At 38.4% G+C, this 15,200-nt stretch overlaps 1 protein-coding gene across 2 annotated transcripts in view; it reads right to left on the bottom strand.

Moving 5' to 3' along the window:
- rbm19 (RNA binding motif protein 19) overlaps positions 1-15,200 on the bottom strand; it is a 216,903-nt gene that overhangs the window by 22,467 nt on the left and 179,236 nt on the right. The window contains exon 25 of one of the 2 annotated variants that reach the window (XM_052032340.1): positions 1,785-1,856. The exons of the other annotated variant lie outside the window; for it this stretch is intronic. The gene's annotated coding sequence lies outside the window, so the exon portion shown is untranslated. Of the gene's footprint in view, positions 1-1,784; positions 1,857-15,200 lie in introns of those variants that run through there. 2 annotated transcript variants of the gene reach the window in all.

Here is a 15,200-nt window from a genome sequence, read left to right as displayed (position 1 = left end):
AATAAGGTAGCTAGAATGCCCATGCTTCATTACAAGATTGTTGAGTTAAACCCAACTTTGAATAAGCTTCCAATTCCCTAACTGAGCATACCATGAAACATGTAATAATTTTAAAGCTTAGAATTCTTTCAGTTGTGCATATCTTCTATTTCTCCTCTTGATTAACCTCGTCCCCAGATGAAAAAGTTGATAACTCAGTCTCTGGAAGTGTTAATGTTGCTAAATTATTGGTTTACAATAGCTGCATGCAAGCGTTTTGGGACAAATGCTCTCTCCAATCTTCTCTGCCAATTTTTTTTTGCAGGGGAAAGGTCTGCCTTAGTAACGTTGTTGTGAAGTGATAAGCTAAAACTGCCTTATTGAGCAAATAGTTGATTGTGTGGTGGAGATACTTCCACAGTGCTCTTAAGTAGAGACTTCTAGAATTTTGACCTGACAACAATACATCCAAATTGGGTATGTGCAATGGAGGGGAGGGCATTCCCATGCTCTGCTGTTCACTTTCCTGCCACTTGATGAAGAGTAAATGTTTGGAAGGTGATGTGAAAGAACCCGTGGCAAGCTGCTGCAAAGCATCACACAGTACAAATTAGCCACTGTATGCTGGTAGTGGATGTTTTTCAAATGAACTGCACTGTCCTGGATGGCGTAGAGCTTTTTGTATTGTTGCCATTGTGTCTATCCAATCAAGGAGAGAAAGTTTCATCAGCCTCATAATTAAATCTTGTAAATAGTGCAGAGATTTTGGGGAACTTGGATTAATAGTTTTACTTTTTCCTAATAATAAAAATTATTTTATCTTTCTAAATGTATACCAACACTCAACCTCAGAGGAAGTAGAAAACTGAAAGAGATCCTCATAATTTTCAAGTAATCATGATTGGAAACTTTCAAAACAAAATACATTCCCCAAATAAAGAAGTAAAAACAAGGGTAGAAGAATTTAAGTAACTTAAGCAGACCTCAAGCTGGGCATAACATGCATTTATTAAGAAATACTACTCCGTAGCCACATTAGTTTCACTTTACGTCGACTTTAACAATTTACTGCCAAGTAATCATTTGGATATAGGATATATTTTTTTTGCATTAAACTTATTATTTAAGAAAACTCTCAAGGCAGTATAGCAGTATTGAAAGAAAGAAGTGCTCAAAAAAGTAATGCAATGAGTAATTTTTAAAAGTCCTGCAATTGGTTTGCATATTTCAAATCTGAATCATGGTTGTGACTGCTGGGATAAAGCCTCAGTGCTGTCCTGCCAAAAGTTTTGGGTGAGTGGACAGTAGCCTGCAGCAAGCTAGTAATGATGGTGGACAGATGACAGCACCCGCAGGACTAGCACAGGTGAATGGTAGTGTCACTGCTTAGTGATGACATTTTGATTAACATATGACAAGACACAAATAATAAAGCCACAACTTCAAGATTAACATTGATTTTGGCAAAACCCAAATATGATTAAATTAACAGCAAATCAAATTCTATGCCATCAAAGAAATATCTCAGATAAATAATGGACCAATCAGAAAACAAAGTAGCTGGTGTCAAAGTTATCTTTTTTTAAAACTTATACAATACAGGTTATTGAAGTATGACATCCATTCTTCATTGCCTTTTTATAACATGATTTTTGAAGTAAATTCTTTTTCAAAGATTGTGGTCTATCACATCACATTCTGCACCAAAATGTATAATAATTAAGATTAATTTACTATAAAAATGAAGGAGAAAAAGTTTCCAGGTGGATCAGTGATACAGTTAATCAGTATTTTGGTGTGCAGACCTGGAATAGAGTTTTCTCCCGCTATTCCCCACAAGGTGAATTCTTTACTCAATAGGCAGGGACTGGGAGCTGCTAAAGAGAAACAAAATGCTTTAATGAGGCAGAAGAAAGGCAAAATGAGGCAATTTGAATCAATCTCATTAACTGCCTAATGCCTAGGTGAGAACTGTGTCACAGGAAGCCCTAGTCAAAAGTTTCCCGTTCACCTTCTTAGTCAAGAAGTGATGTAGTAAATAATTTTCTTTATGTGTATTGGGTAAAGCTTTTGAAATGCTAGCTGACTGAATACAACATTTGTTTTTGTAAATTTAAAAAGAACAACTATGTTAACTGTAAAATATATAGTGAATATCCTGATGAAAACTGATTTAAACAAACAAAATTTCTTCCTGAAATAGGGTACAGAAAATATATCAAGTTGAATTATCCATGTAATTATATACATTTTCTCATCCCTTACCTCTGTTTTATTTTAAAAAAATGTTTACAGATACCTGACATCAGCTATCAGGGTGTAATCAATGAATGCTTTCCTTTATAAGGGATTTTTTCTCTTAAGCACTATTTGATTCTCTGTGTATTTAAATCAGTCGTGAGAGCTCTTACTTAATTACAGAGAACAAAGTGGGGCAATTTAGTTTCCAGTAGGACATTCCAATTAAAAGACCTCAACTCTATTTGCAAGAATTGAAATTTTAGAGTAAAAGTAGGAAACTTACTTTCAGGAACTGCAGTTGCTATTCTGTGAAGGAATCTTTCACAGAGACAGGTTACCTAATTCAGCCAGCAATAATTATAAGAGATAAGTGCCCTTTCAAGGTAGTATTGGTCAGTAACAAGTTTTATTCCCTTTCTGAATAATTGAACCAAAAAGAACCAAATACCTTAACCTTGAAACAGGGATCAAATACAACATAACATTTCTGACTGAGCTATAAATGTAAGCCAACTGTTTACATGACAGAAAGCTGCACTATTAAATGCAACACACACTTGGAGCTAATATTACATAATCAAAGAATTTCACCGCAAACAAAATCAGAAAAAAGCACATGGATCTGAAGAATGACTTTTTTTAAAAAACATACATGTAACACTCGAGAAAAGGTAGGTTACAATTCACTACTGCAAGAAAGTAAAGGGCCAGAATTTACTGCAACCGACAAAGGAGAACGTCAAATGCCTAGGACGTTTCCTGGAGTTTTTACATGATATTGCTGCAAGCAAGACATCCAAATGACTTTGTGCCCTCCAGAGGGTTCTGGGATGTGCTAAAAGGGGATGCAAATGCATACGTCCTAACAACTATTAATGATCAGAGACTGAACTAGGAAGTGAATGTGAGAGTAGTGACCTTAATGTCAAATCAGGTACAAAGGGCAAAGACAGAAACATAAAGACATAAAAAAAAAATTCTACAGTTAAAAACTGAAAGAATGAGTCTTCACACATGCAGAAGTTAATTTTCAGAGGCAGACAGTGTGGTTGGCAGTAATTAAAATTGATCATGCTGTTAAAAATTATAGTTGGGCTGAAATGGGTAAGGCTTAAGTTTTTTCGGCAAAATTTGGCCCCAATCTACAAGGGAGGGGGTAACAGCAGTACTTAAATATGACATTCCTGGGGGATCATCCAGTGAGGCCATTTGGATAGAACTTAGAAACAAGAAGGGGAGGGGAACTCCAGTGGGGCTGTATTACAGACCCCCCCATAGTCAGCAGGAACTTGAGGAGCAGGTGTGTAGAGAAATTGTTCATAGTTGTAAGAACAGTAGGGTTGTATTAGTGGGAGATTTTAATTTTCCTGGTATTGACTGGACTACCCAGAGTGTTAAGGATCTGGATGGGGTGGAATTTATGAAATACGTATGTCCAGAAAGTTTCCTGAGTCAATAAATAGAGGGCCCTTCTCGGAAGGGTGTAATACTGGACTTCCTCTTAGGGAATGAGGTAGGGTAGGTAACTGCAGTGGCAGTCAGGGAGCAATTTGGCTGTAGTAAACATAATTCTATCAGTTTTGAGATAGTGATGGAAAAGGACAGGACAGGTCCACAGGTTAGGGTCCTAAACTGCAGCAGGGCTAATTTTGGGGAAATTAAGCAGGATCTAACAGAAGTCAATTGGGTGAGCCTGCTTGAAGGGAAAGGAATGAATGGCAAGTGGGAGGCTTTTAAGAGTGTGATAGCAAGAATCCAGGAGCAGCATGTTTCTGCTAGGGTGAAGGGTAAACCTGGCAAGATTAGAGAACCTCAGCTGACAGGAGATATTGAGGCTCTAGTCAAGAAAAAGGAGGAAGCATACATTGTGTTGAGGTCAGGGACGAGTGAATCCCTTGATGACTATAAAAAGATTAAGAATACTCTTAAGAGGGAAATCAGGAGGGCAAAGAGAGGGTTTGAGATGGATTTGGCAGGTAATGTTAAGGAAAATCCCAAGAGGTTCTATAGCTATATTAAGAGCAAAAGCATGGCTAGGGAGAGAGTAGGTCCCCTTAGAGATCAGCAGGGCAGCCCATGTCTTGAGCCGCAGGAGATGAGTGGAATTTTTAAATGGAGATTTCTCCTCTGTGTTTACTGAGAAGAAAATTATGGTTACTCAAGAGATAAAGGAAACTAGTGGAGATGTTTTGGAGAACATTCATATTACCAGGGAGGAGATATTTGCAGCCTTACAGCGCATAAAGGTGGATAAATCCCCAGGGCCTGACCATCCTAGGACTTTGTGGAAGGCTAGAGAAGAAATTGTGAGGTCCTTGTGGAGATTTTTGCTTCATTGTTAGCCACTGGTGAAGTCCCCGAAGACTGGAAGGTGGCTAATGTTGTTCCGTTATTTAAGAAAGGTAGCATGGACAAATCAGGGAACTACGGGCAGGTCAGCCTGATATCAGCAGTGGGAAAGTTACTGGAGAGAATTCTGAGGGACAGGATCTACCAGCATTTGGATAGACGGAATCTGATTAAGAGGAGTCAGCATGGCTTTGAGTGTGGAAAGTCGTGCTTGACGAACCTTTTAGTTTTCTTTTGAAGAGGTAACCAAAAAGGTAGATGAAGATAGGGCAGTGGATGTTGTCTATCTGGACTTTAAGCAAGGCCTTCAACAAGGTCCCACATGGTAGGCTGGTCAGGAAGGTTAGGTCCTGTGGAATCCAGGGAGAGCTAGTTAGGTGGATTCAAAATTGGCTCGGAGGTAGGAAACAAAGGGTGGTGGTTGAAGGTTGTTTCTCAGAATGGAGGCCAGTGACCAGTGATGTGCTGCAGGGGTCGGTGTTTGGACTCTAGTTATTCATTACTTTTATAAATGATTTGGATGTGAATGCACAAGGCTTGATCAGTAAGTTTGTGGATGACATGAAATTGTTGAGGTGTTGTTGATAGTGAAGGTGGTTATCATAGATTACAGGGGGACCTTGATCAGTTAGGGAAGTGGGCCGAGGAGTGGCAAATGGATTTCAATACAGATAAATGTGAAGCGATGCATTTTTGAAAGTCAAACCAGCATAGGACTTATACCAGGAATTTTAGGGCACTAGGGAGTGTAATGGAACAGGGGCACCTAGGAGTACAAGTGCATAGTTCGTTCAAAGCAGTGTCACAGGTAGACAGGGTGGTGAAAAAGGCGTTTAGCACAATGACCTTCATCAGTCAGGACACTGAGTATAGGAGTTGGGACATAATGTTGCAGTTGTACAAGTTGTTGGTGAGGCCACACTTGGAGTCCTGTATACAGCTGTGGTCACATTGTTATAGGAAAGACATGGTTAAACAAAAAAAAGAGTACAGAAAAGATTTACAAGGATGTTGCCAGGACTAGAGGGCCTGAGTTATAGGGAGAGGTTGGCCAGGCTAAGTTTTTATTCCTTGGAGCGTAGGAGAATGAGGGGTGAACTTCGAGGTTTATAAAATCATGAGGGGCATAGATAAGGTACATGGTAGCAGTCTTTTCCCAGGGTAGGAGAGTCCAAAACTAGGGCACATAGATTTAGGGTGTGAGGGGCAACTTTTCCACGCAAAAGATGGTAAGTACATGGAACAAGCTGCCAGAAAAAGTGGTTGAGGCAGGTACAATACTATAATTTAAGCAGCATGTGGATAGGTATATGCAGAGGTGGGGCTTAGAGGGATATGGGCCGCATGCAGGAAATTGGGACCAGCTGGGTGGGCACCACGGTCAGCATGGACTTGTTGGGCTGAATGGCCTGTATCCTTGCTGTATTGCTCTACGACTCTACAACTTCTGTGCAGGAACTTCACATTGCTGAGTGGAAATGAAGATGAAGCCATACAGTGAAATTCCATTTTAATGTAGCTTCTGGATGAGTAGCACATCTTAGACAAGAACTTCTGGATCTCCTCATTTAACTATGCATGTCTAAAGTTGTTGTCAGGTTTGTCATAAATAATGGTGACCTTTTTTAAAAAATAAAACCAGTAAATTCCATTCAAGACCTCCAGGACAGAAATTCATTGGATTTTCACAAAGATGTAAAGAGAATACATTTAAACTGCATCCCCTTTTGGAAGGTCAAGACTTCAATTTCTTAATTCATGTCACTGCAAAGAGAGCTTTGCAGGCATATGTAGTGTCATTTAAAGGCTCTTGCCCTTTAACAATATCAAGGCCAACATGCCTTGCCAAATTACAGAATAGGGACCATACCAATCACTGCACAGAAAGAACCTAGATCTCTTCAGTACGTACATTCATATTTCAAGAGATCTTTGGTCTAAGTTGTAATAGTGGTGAAGCTGATCAAAGAGAATAATAAAACATTATCAGGAGTGTGTGAAATACCAGATAAAAAGAGAGATAAATGTGGGAAACATGCAAGTATAGTGCCACTGCAGGGGATAGCTTACAATGTGGACAGAAGAGAGCCACTCTCTATTCCGTAAGAAGCACAAATTATTACTGACTTTAGTTAATGGTAATCTATTTAATTATAATAAAATGTTCACGATGAAACACTTAATAAGGTGGTACGTTGAATATTCTTGCAATGGGGATGTTAAAACTTCCTCCTTCAATAAGCTTGGATACACAAGGGTATGATATTATTATATATTTACATTGCACTGTCAAAGTTAAGGCAGTGATAATAGACATTTTTAAAATCACAGAATGGTTTAAGCACATTGGGAGCAATTCAGCCCATCATGCTGACTCCCTTCCAGAGTAACTCACCAACCCCTGGCCCCTTTGCTGCAGCCTTATGAATTTTTCTTCATTATTTATTTACCTAATTCTTGAAGGCCACAAATGGAATTGCCACAACCAAATCTGCGGACAGTGCAGTCCAGATTCCAAGAACATGCTGTGTCAAGACATTTTTCCACATACCATTTAATTCTCTTCTCCTTTATTTCATATCTGTGATCTCTAGTCATCGATCCCTCCACGAACAGACAAATTTCCCCACTTTTAGCTCTGTGCAGACACATCGTTTCATACACTTCTGATCTCCAGCTTTTCATGTGAAAAAGTCTCAGGATCTCTGATCTATCCTTGTATCTAATCGCTCCTCCAAGGATCATTCTTGTAAATCTTTTCTAGACCCTCTCTATTTCTTTCAAATTGTTTCTACAATGAGACAACCAGAACTCTCACAATATTCCAGTTGAGTCAGGATCAGTGTTTTCCATAGGCTTGGCATGAAGTCCTTGCTTTTATTCTCTTTATGTTCTATTGATAAAATCCAGAATATCGCATGCCTTAATAACCATTTTTGCAGCCTGTGGTGTCACCTGCAATGAATTATGCATCATATCCTTAGGTGCCTCTGCTCCTGGACCCCTTATAAAACAGTATCCTTAATCCTATATCGTCTCTCCTCATTCTTCCAACCAAAATTCCACACTGATACTTCATCTGCTCATTCCACCAACTTGTTTATATCCTGCTGCAATTTATCACGATCCTCTTTGCAGTTCACAATACTGCCAAGTTCCGTGTCAACTACAAATTTAGAAATTATGACTTGCACCCCCAAGTCTAGGTCCTTAATATAGATTAAACAAAACAATGGCCCTTACACCAATCCCTGTGGAACACCACAATTCACCTTCTTCCAGTCAAAAAAAACCATTCCCCATGTTTATTACTTAGCCAATTTCATATCCGCACCATCAAAGCCCCTTTGAAGCCATGTAACTTCTTTAAAAAAATTCTAAATCAAATTGGTTAAACACAATTTGTGTTGGCTTCCCTTGATTAATCTATTTTAGTGCCATTTGTTAAGGAACATCTATAGCTTTACAATGCAAGGACCTTGTGGAAACAACAATCTTACCACTTCAACAAACAAGTTGTTAAGGTTTGGACTGACCAGCAAATCAGGTTTATTTTCTTTCACAATATTGCAAGAGTTCCAAGAAACCAAGAGGGTGGCCACACAAAAGAGTAAATTCTATTTCCTTTGGAAAATCTAAGTCCATACAATTATAAGAACACACTCAGAAGTTGGGCCACTTAGCAAATTCATACTGATGAACTCTGGTCAACTGAATGATTACCAAGTAGAACATCAGTGTTTCAGAAGTTGGGCCAGTGACCTAATCAACAAATTCACAGTCTTCACCTTGATCTTATGATGAAGAGCAAGGTATATTTCATTGAATTAGCAAGTTCCACTTGAACATGTTATTCATGTTATTGATGAGGAAAATAAAAAATGCAATTGAAGGTATTCACTCCAAGTTGGCTTAAGGTACTGCTGGAACTCACAAAGGAAGAAGAATGAGCACTTAGCATGCCACTCCTGTTCCACCATTCAACAAGATTATGGCTGATCTGTGTATCTGCCTATTCCTCCTGTAACTTAATACTATTGGTTAACAAAAAAAAAAATTGCAAACTCAGATTCAAGGCCATAACATCAATTGCCATTTGTGAAAGAAAACTCCAAACTTCTACAACCCTCTGCATATAGAAGTTATTCCTAAATTCACTTCTGGGAAGTTCCACCATAATTTTTCAACTCTAAACTCATGTAACTGTAAAAATAGCTTATTTTAATCCACCCTTTTGGTTCCTTTGATACCATGAAAACCTCAATCAAATTATCTACTAACCTAAAAACCAGGCAGTACAACCCTGGTTTCTGTAATCACTCTTCTTAATTTACCCTTGGAATCCAGATAGCATTAAGGTAAATCAATACTGTATTCCCTCCAGGAAACTTACCTTTTCTAAAATGTGCTTCTTAGTATGGTTCCTCAGGTGCAGCTTAACTGGAACTCTCTATGGTTGTATTTTTATTCCCTTCTGCTCCAACCCAATTGATATAAAGGCCAGCATTTCATTCAACCTCTTCTACACTCTCCAATGACATTTTAGTGATTTGTTCTCTTGGATCCCAAGTCTCTTTGGACCTCCACCGGTTCTAGCTTTTCAACATTCAGGAAAATCTAAAACCATAATCATAAGCCTCCTTTTGATTTTTTTCCTGCTTTGAAGATAATCTGCACTTATTTGACAAATAACTAATTTGGAAGAATGTTGCCCTCTCGTAGGTTCATTGATAAAGAGATCTGATCTTAAACAATTTATCTTCCACTCAGTCACCAACGTGCTAAAGCTTTAACTTGCCTTAATACAAAAAGCAACTTTCATACTGAGGCCGAGTTTCCATTGAAACATTTCCCACAAATTGCGCACAAAGTTGTAGGTTAACTTGGCATTAATAGCTCAACTTGATTGGTAAAGGTTGATCTCTCCCAGAAGGACATAAAAGCAGAGGGCAGTGTTTTCAATGCTCAGACTAATTTTTATTCATCAACCAATATCACAAATTACAGCAAAACGATAATTCCACACCCTTGGGACTTTGATAATGCCAAACTATCAGATTTTCATCCTTGGATTTTACTCCAAGAAACACCCACGCACTTTATTTGATTTGCTTTTGCATGTTATGTTGTAAAACAGTAACTTTTCCGGTGATCCCACTGTCCAGACCCATGCCTCACACTCCAGACTAATGAGTGAGCCAGGTGTCAAAGCATTGGGATTTCTAAACACTTGGATATTGGATTATGGAAGGTTTACCATTTCTGGTGATTTTCTTTTGTTGTCATTTGTGGGATCTTACATCCAGCAAATTGGTTTTCATATTTTACTATACTTTAGCAGACATGATACTTCAAGACTATTTTATTGGCTTCAAAGTATTTCAGAATGTCCAAAGACTGTAAAAGTTGCCTTAAAATGTAGTGCAATGGTTGCCCACATTCTACAAGCAACATAGTAAAGTGGTATCTGCCCCTCTACACTGACAAATTGGTATTGAGAAATTTGTGGAATAAGAGCTGCAGCAGTATCTGCTTTTGCAAAACCTGAATATATCATGGGCTTGAAGAACAGTGGACTAGATGTGCCATAACAGAATCTATTGAGACTTCCAAATTAAAATACAGTTGTTTCCTTAAATACTTTTGTAAGCTAGTATCTAACAGTAACAATGGAGTTTTGGCTACCTCTGAGGATATATATATCAATGTAACAGACTTGCCTTTACACTGACACAACTATCCTTGGGTAAAATGTAGCTAAGCATTGGATTACTGCTTATTTGGGTAAAGTAAAAGCTAAGGTAAGTAACCCTGGCCAGCAAACTTAACTTTTATCTTCAAGAGAAAGAAACATGAAACATTAAAAAAGATAATAGTACAAGCTCTGATAAAAAAAATGAAATCAGTAAGTGTTTAATTTAACATGGTTTAACTGAGTAATGGGGGGTGAGTGGAGGTAGGGAAAGGCAGAATAAATAAGTGGGAGAGAGAGAAATCTTTTAACAAGCAGTTACCAGTAAAAACTGAATTCTACACTGGTCCTCTTTAAAGAACTTGAGGAAAGACAAACATGAATAAGATTACTCCAGTTTTACATTATACAGCATGAGATTGGGAACTTACAAAAAGCAGTTTGCATGTAGAATGCAAGATCAGTTGTATACCTTTTAAAAATTGGAAGTTTTTCAGTAGTCAGTGTTTATAAATGACAAGCTAACTAAATTAGTTGCATATTATTTTTTTAATAGCTTCTGTTAAAATGGGTGAAGATACTTTGCTTTTTGTCAGAAGAACAAGATTGCACCTGCTGTGATTAATGTTGTAATATTATGCCCATTTGCTGACCTACTATAAATTAATTTGAGTGGAATTCTCTGTAACTTCAGCACGCTTGAAAGTTTATACAGATCATAAAGGACTCTTTTTGATCCTAGATTGATAGTGAATAAGCTAATCTGAGCTTCAGGGTGCAGTAATCACTCTCAGTACACCTGGGATAGTGAAAGAACATTGGCTACATTGCTGAAAATTATCCATTCACGTCTGGAATAAGGTATGCCCAGATGTTTCAAGGATAGGGTAAAACTTGGCCATATTTACTATTAAGAGCTGGATGAGAAGTGAGCAAGGAATTAGAAGCTTTTTGTAACCATGTACTCCCTTGCTTTTAGTTCTGTTGGTGTGTAGGGGTGACGTACTTTTGGCATGGACAGAAAGAGGCTTGATCACGCTGACTAGTGCCAGTAGGCTCCAGTGTTCAGCCTTTGAAACTGGTCCCAGACTTCAACACTCGCAAAGAAATACAGAATTCTGAGATAACCTGACAGATTTGGAAAACTAAACTGGTCAGTCTTCTCCTCTGCTGTACTGACATAGAGTTTCATGACAGGCCCAGTCTTGCTGGGATTTCTCAGTGTTACGCTGAAGAATTTCTCCCAGGATTCTGCACCAGGACAAAGAATTAGAATGAGGTTTTAAATTGCTTAATAGTTATCTTTCTTTAAAAAAGTAATTTAAATTGTCAAAGACATTCACAAAAAAAATTATTGCTAACTGTTAAACATATTATTAAAGGCCCACTATCTGTCTTGCTGGCTATTAAAGGTTGTCAGGGGCATTTTGGAAGTAGGGCCTCCACACTGTGCCGCCGGAGGCCCTGTTGTTGCCCAGGTCATGACACTGGACTCTAGGGTGTGGAACACCAGCAGGGTTTGTACTCTGCATCTGCTTAAGGCCAGAATAGGCTGGAAGGTCCAAAGCATTAAAATGAGACTACAGGATGTTGTCACTGATGAACTGCTCCTCCACAGATACAATCAACATAGAATTGTTAATGTGATGTGAAGTTTTTACACCAAATTCCAGTTGTAATAACCATTGAAAATTTTAAGCTTTGTTAACTGAGTTGTAACTGAGCTTTTAATGGCTTAGGTCACAAATACTGAGCTTCCTTCTCTGGTACTGGAAAACTAATCTTACACATATGGAGTTTCATTTCCGAAGAATTACAATGCAGCATTCCAAAATTTTGAAAGTGACAATACATTTTATTTAAACAGAGATTATGCTTTGTCAGTTTCTTTCTTAATCTCATGTGTATATCACAACTTTTATTTCACTTTCTCTTAAACGGTTAAGATATCAAAGATCAGAGCTTTTAACTTAATGACTTGCTGACAATGAGAATTTGTCAATTTGATGTTCAGTCTTTAAGCAATCATTGCTGCTGCATGTTCACAGCACAAACACGTTGAAATCATTCGTAGCACACACCCACTAAATCTTTGTGACTAGCATTCTTCAGGGCCGGTGCCAAGTGGTTGATCGTAAAATTTAGGCCAAGGTTTCTTTAGTTCAGTGCTGAACCTCACAATTTTTAGCCTGGTATTGAAGAGGAAGAGGAAGCAGATGAAACAACAATAAGATCATAGGAACTGGGAACGTCAGGCCTTGGAACTGAATTTAAGAGCTGAGAGGTAATGTTGCAGCTATATAGGACCCTGGTCAGACCCCAGTTGGAGTACTGTGCTCAGTTCTGGTCACCTCACTACAGGAAGGATGTGGAAGCCACAGAAATGGTATAGAAGAGATTTACAAGGATGTTGCCTGGATTGGGGAGCATGCCTTATGAAAACAGGTAGTGAACTCGGCCTTTTCTCCTTGGAGCGACGGAGGATGAGAGGTGACCTGATAGAGATGTATAAGATGATAAGAGGAATTGATCGTGTGGATAGTCAGAGGCTTTTTCCCAGGGCTGAAATGGTTGCCACAAGACGACACAGGTTTGAGGGGCTGGGAAGTAGGTACAGAGGAGATGTCAGGGGTAATTTTTTTTACTCAGAGAGTGGTGAGTGCATGGAATGGGCTGCCGGCAACGGTGGTGGAGGTGGATACAATAGGGTCGTTTAAGAGACTTTTGAATAGTTACAGGGAGCTTAGAAAAATAGAGGGCTATGGGTAAGACTAGTAATTTCTAAGATAGGGACATGTTCGGCACAACTTTGTGGGCCGAAGGGCCTGTATTGTGCAGTAGGTTTTCTATGTTTCAAGTCTGTTCTGCCATTCATCAAGATCTTGGCTGATCTTCTACCTCGATGCCATTTCCCTGTCTGATTGATCTCTGCTTTCAACAAACTTAATGACTCAATCTCCACAGCCTTCTGGAGTGGATATTTTGAAAGGTTATCACCCTCTCAGTGAAGAAGTTTCTCTTCATCTCACTCCCAAATTTTTCTTTATTCAGAGAATGTAGTTCCCTAGAGAAAACATCCTCCTTGCAACCATCTTGTAGAACGTTGAAATAATGTTATAAGTGTTAAGGAGATCACCTCTCATTCTTTTATAGTCTAGAGAATACCAGCTCAGTCAATCTTCCCTCATACAGCAAACACGTTACCCTAGGCACCAGCCTAATTAATCTTTGGTGATTTCCCACTATGGCAAATTTATCTTTTTTTTGGTAGGGAAACCAAAACTGTATGCACACTCCATTTGCTGTCTCACCAAGGTCTCGTAATTGCAGTAAAGTATTTTTATTCCATAACTCAAATCCTCTTGTATTAACAGCCAACACACCATTTGCATTCTTAATTGCTTGTTGGACCTGCATGTTAGCTTTCAGTGACTTGTGTACAAGGACATATTGGTCCCTTTAAAAGTCCACATTTCGCAACCTCTCACCACTTAAAAAACACTCTACCTTTCTGTTTTGTTCAACAATATGAACAACCTCAAATTTTTCCACATTATATCTCATCTGCTATCTGTCACTTATCTATATCCCCTTGAAGCCTCTTAATATACTCCTCCCTATTCACAATCCCAGCTAGTATCAAATTTGGAAATAAGGCATTTATTCCACTCAGCCAAATAATTGATATAAATTATGAATAGTTGGGGACCAAGCACTGATCTCTGTGGCACCCCACTAGTTATAGCCTGATAGAGACCCATTTATTCCCTCTCTTTACTTTTTATCATTTACTCAATTCAAGCCAGTATATTACCCCCAATTCCATATGCATTAACCTTATCGTTCAACCTCCTGTGTGGGAGCTTATTGAAATCCTTTTGAAAATCTAAATAAACCACATCCTCTACTTCTGCTGAATCTCCAAATATGTCCTGTAGGGTCATAAAGTAAACATAAACCTATTAAATTACTCTTATAAATAAACAGGCATTCTAGATAGATAAAAACAAAACTTAATCTTTTCATTCATTTAGAGATAAATACAATTTTGATGGTTAAATCTAGTTCTACATTTGGAATACTTCAAATCAAGTAAAGGCTTGGACTACTATGTATAAAATAGGATAAACAGACATTGACTGCACCACTAACATGAGGATGCTAGACTGCTTTCAACTGGTATCTAAGATTCTTAACTGCAGGAATATCTTGGAGGTCCAGAAGCAGCAACTCATCTGGAAGCATCTAAAGTATAAGGTCAGAATTGTGCTCAAAATGTAGTCCAGTGTAGGCTGAGCAGGAAATGAGCTGTCAGGCTCAAGTCTCTGCAAGTATCCACTGATTACATCAGTGAACTAATACACAAAAATCTCAGGACAAGGGTTATGGAGAAACAAAGGATTTTAGACAGGGGTAGGACGGTTCTACAGGTGATGAAAATAGCTTTTTGTATGATTTGAAAGAACACAAGAGGTTCACCAACGGATCTGGTTATAACAGCACCTCTAACAAATCTAGAATTTATTTTTCATGCTACTATAGAAGTTTTTCTTGCATAAAGGTTGAAGAAAAAGAATGAGTTATTAGTAAATAGATTATTGTTTAACATTAAAACAGTGCCATCTTCTGGATTGTTAGCAGCATTACAAGTGGCATGGATATTTCTTCGATTCCTGAAGTTCAGGTGCTACACCACCGACTGCAATAATGAAGAAAGATACATTGGTGTTTAGCATTTTAAGTGTTAAATAGTCCCAAGGAGAACAAAAATGAGAAATAGGCAAATGCTAACAAAAGTTCTTCTCCATTTCACATTTTTACTGCCTTCTTGACTGTGCAGTTTTCTCCTGAACCAGTGTCAGAGCTCTTTTACAGATACACACAAGGCTGATGATTTTCAAAGTATCATCCAGGGAGGAGTGGTCACACTGACATTTCT

Source organism: Pristis pectinata, chromosome 17 (assembly GCF_009764475.1).
Source record: "Pristis pectinata isolate sPriPec2 chromosome 17, sPriPec2.1.pri, whole genome shotgun sequence".
NCBI lineage: Eukaryota > Metazoa > Chordata > Chondrichthyes > Rhinopristiformes > Pristidae > Pristis > Pristis pectinata.
This window is presented reverse-complemented; position numbering and strand designations above follow the sequence as displayed.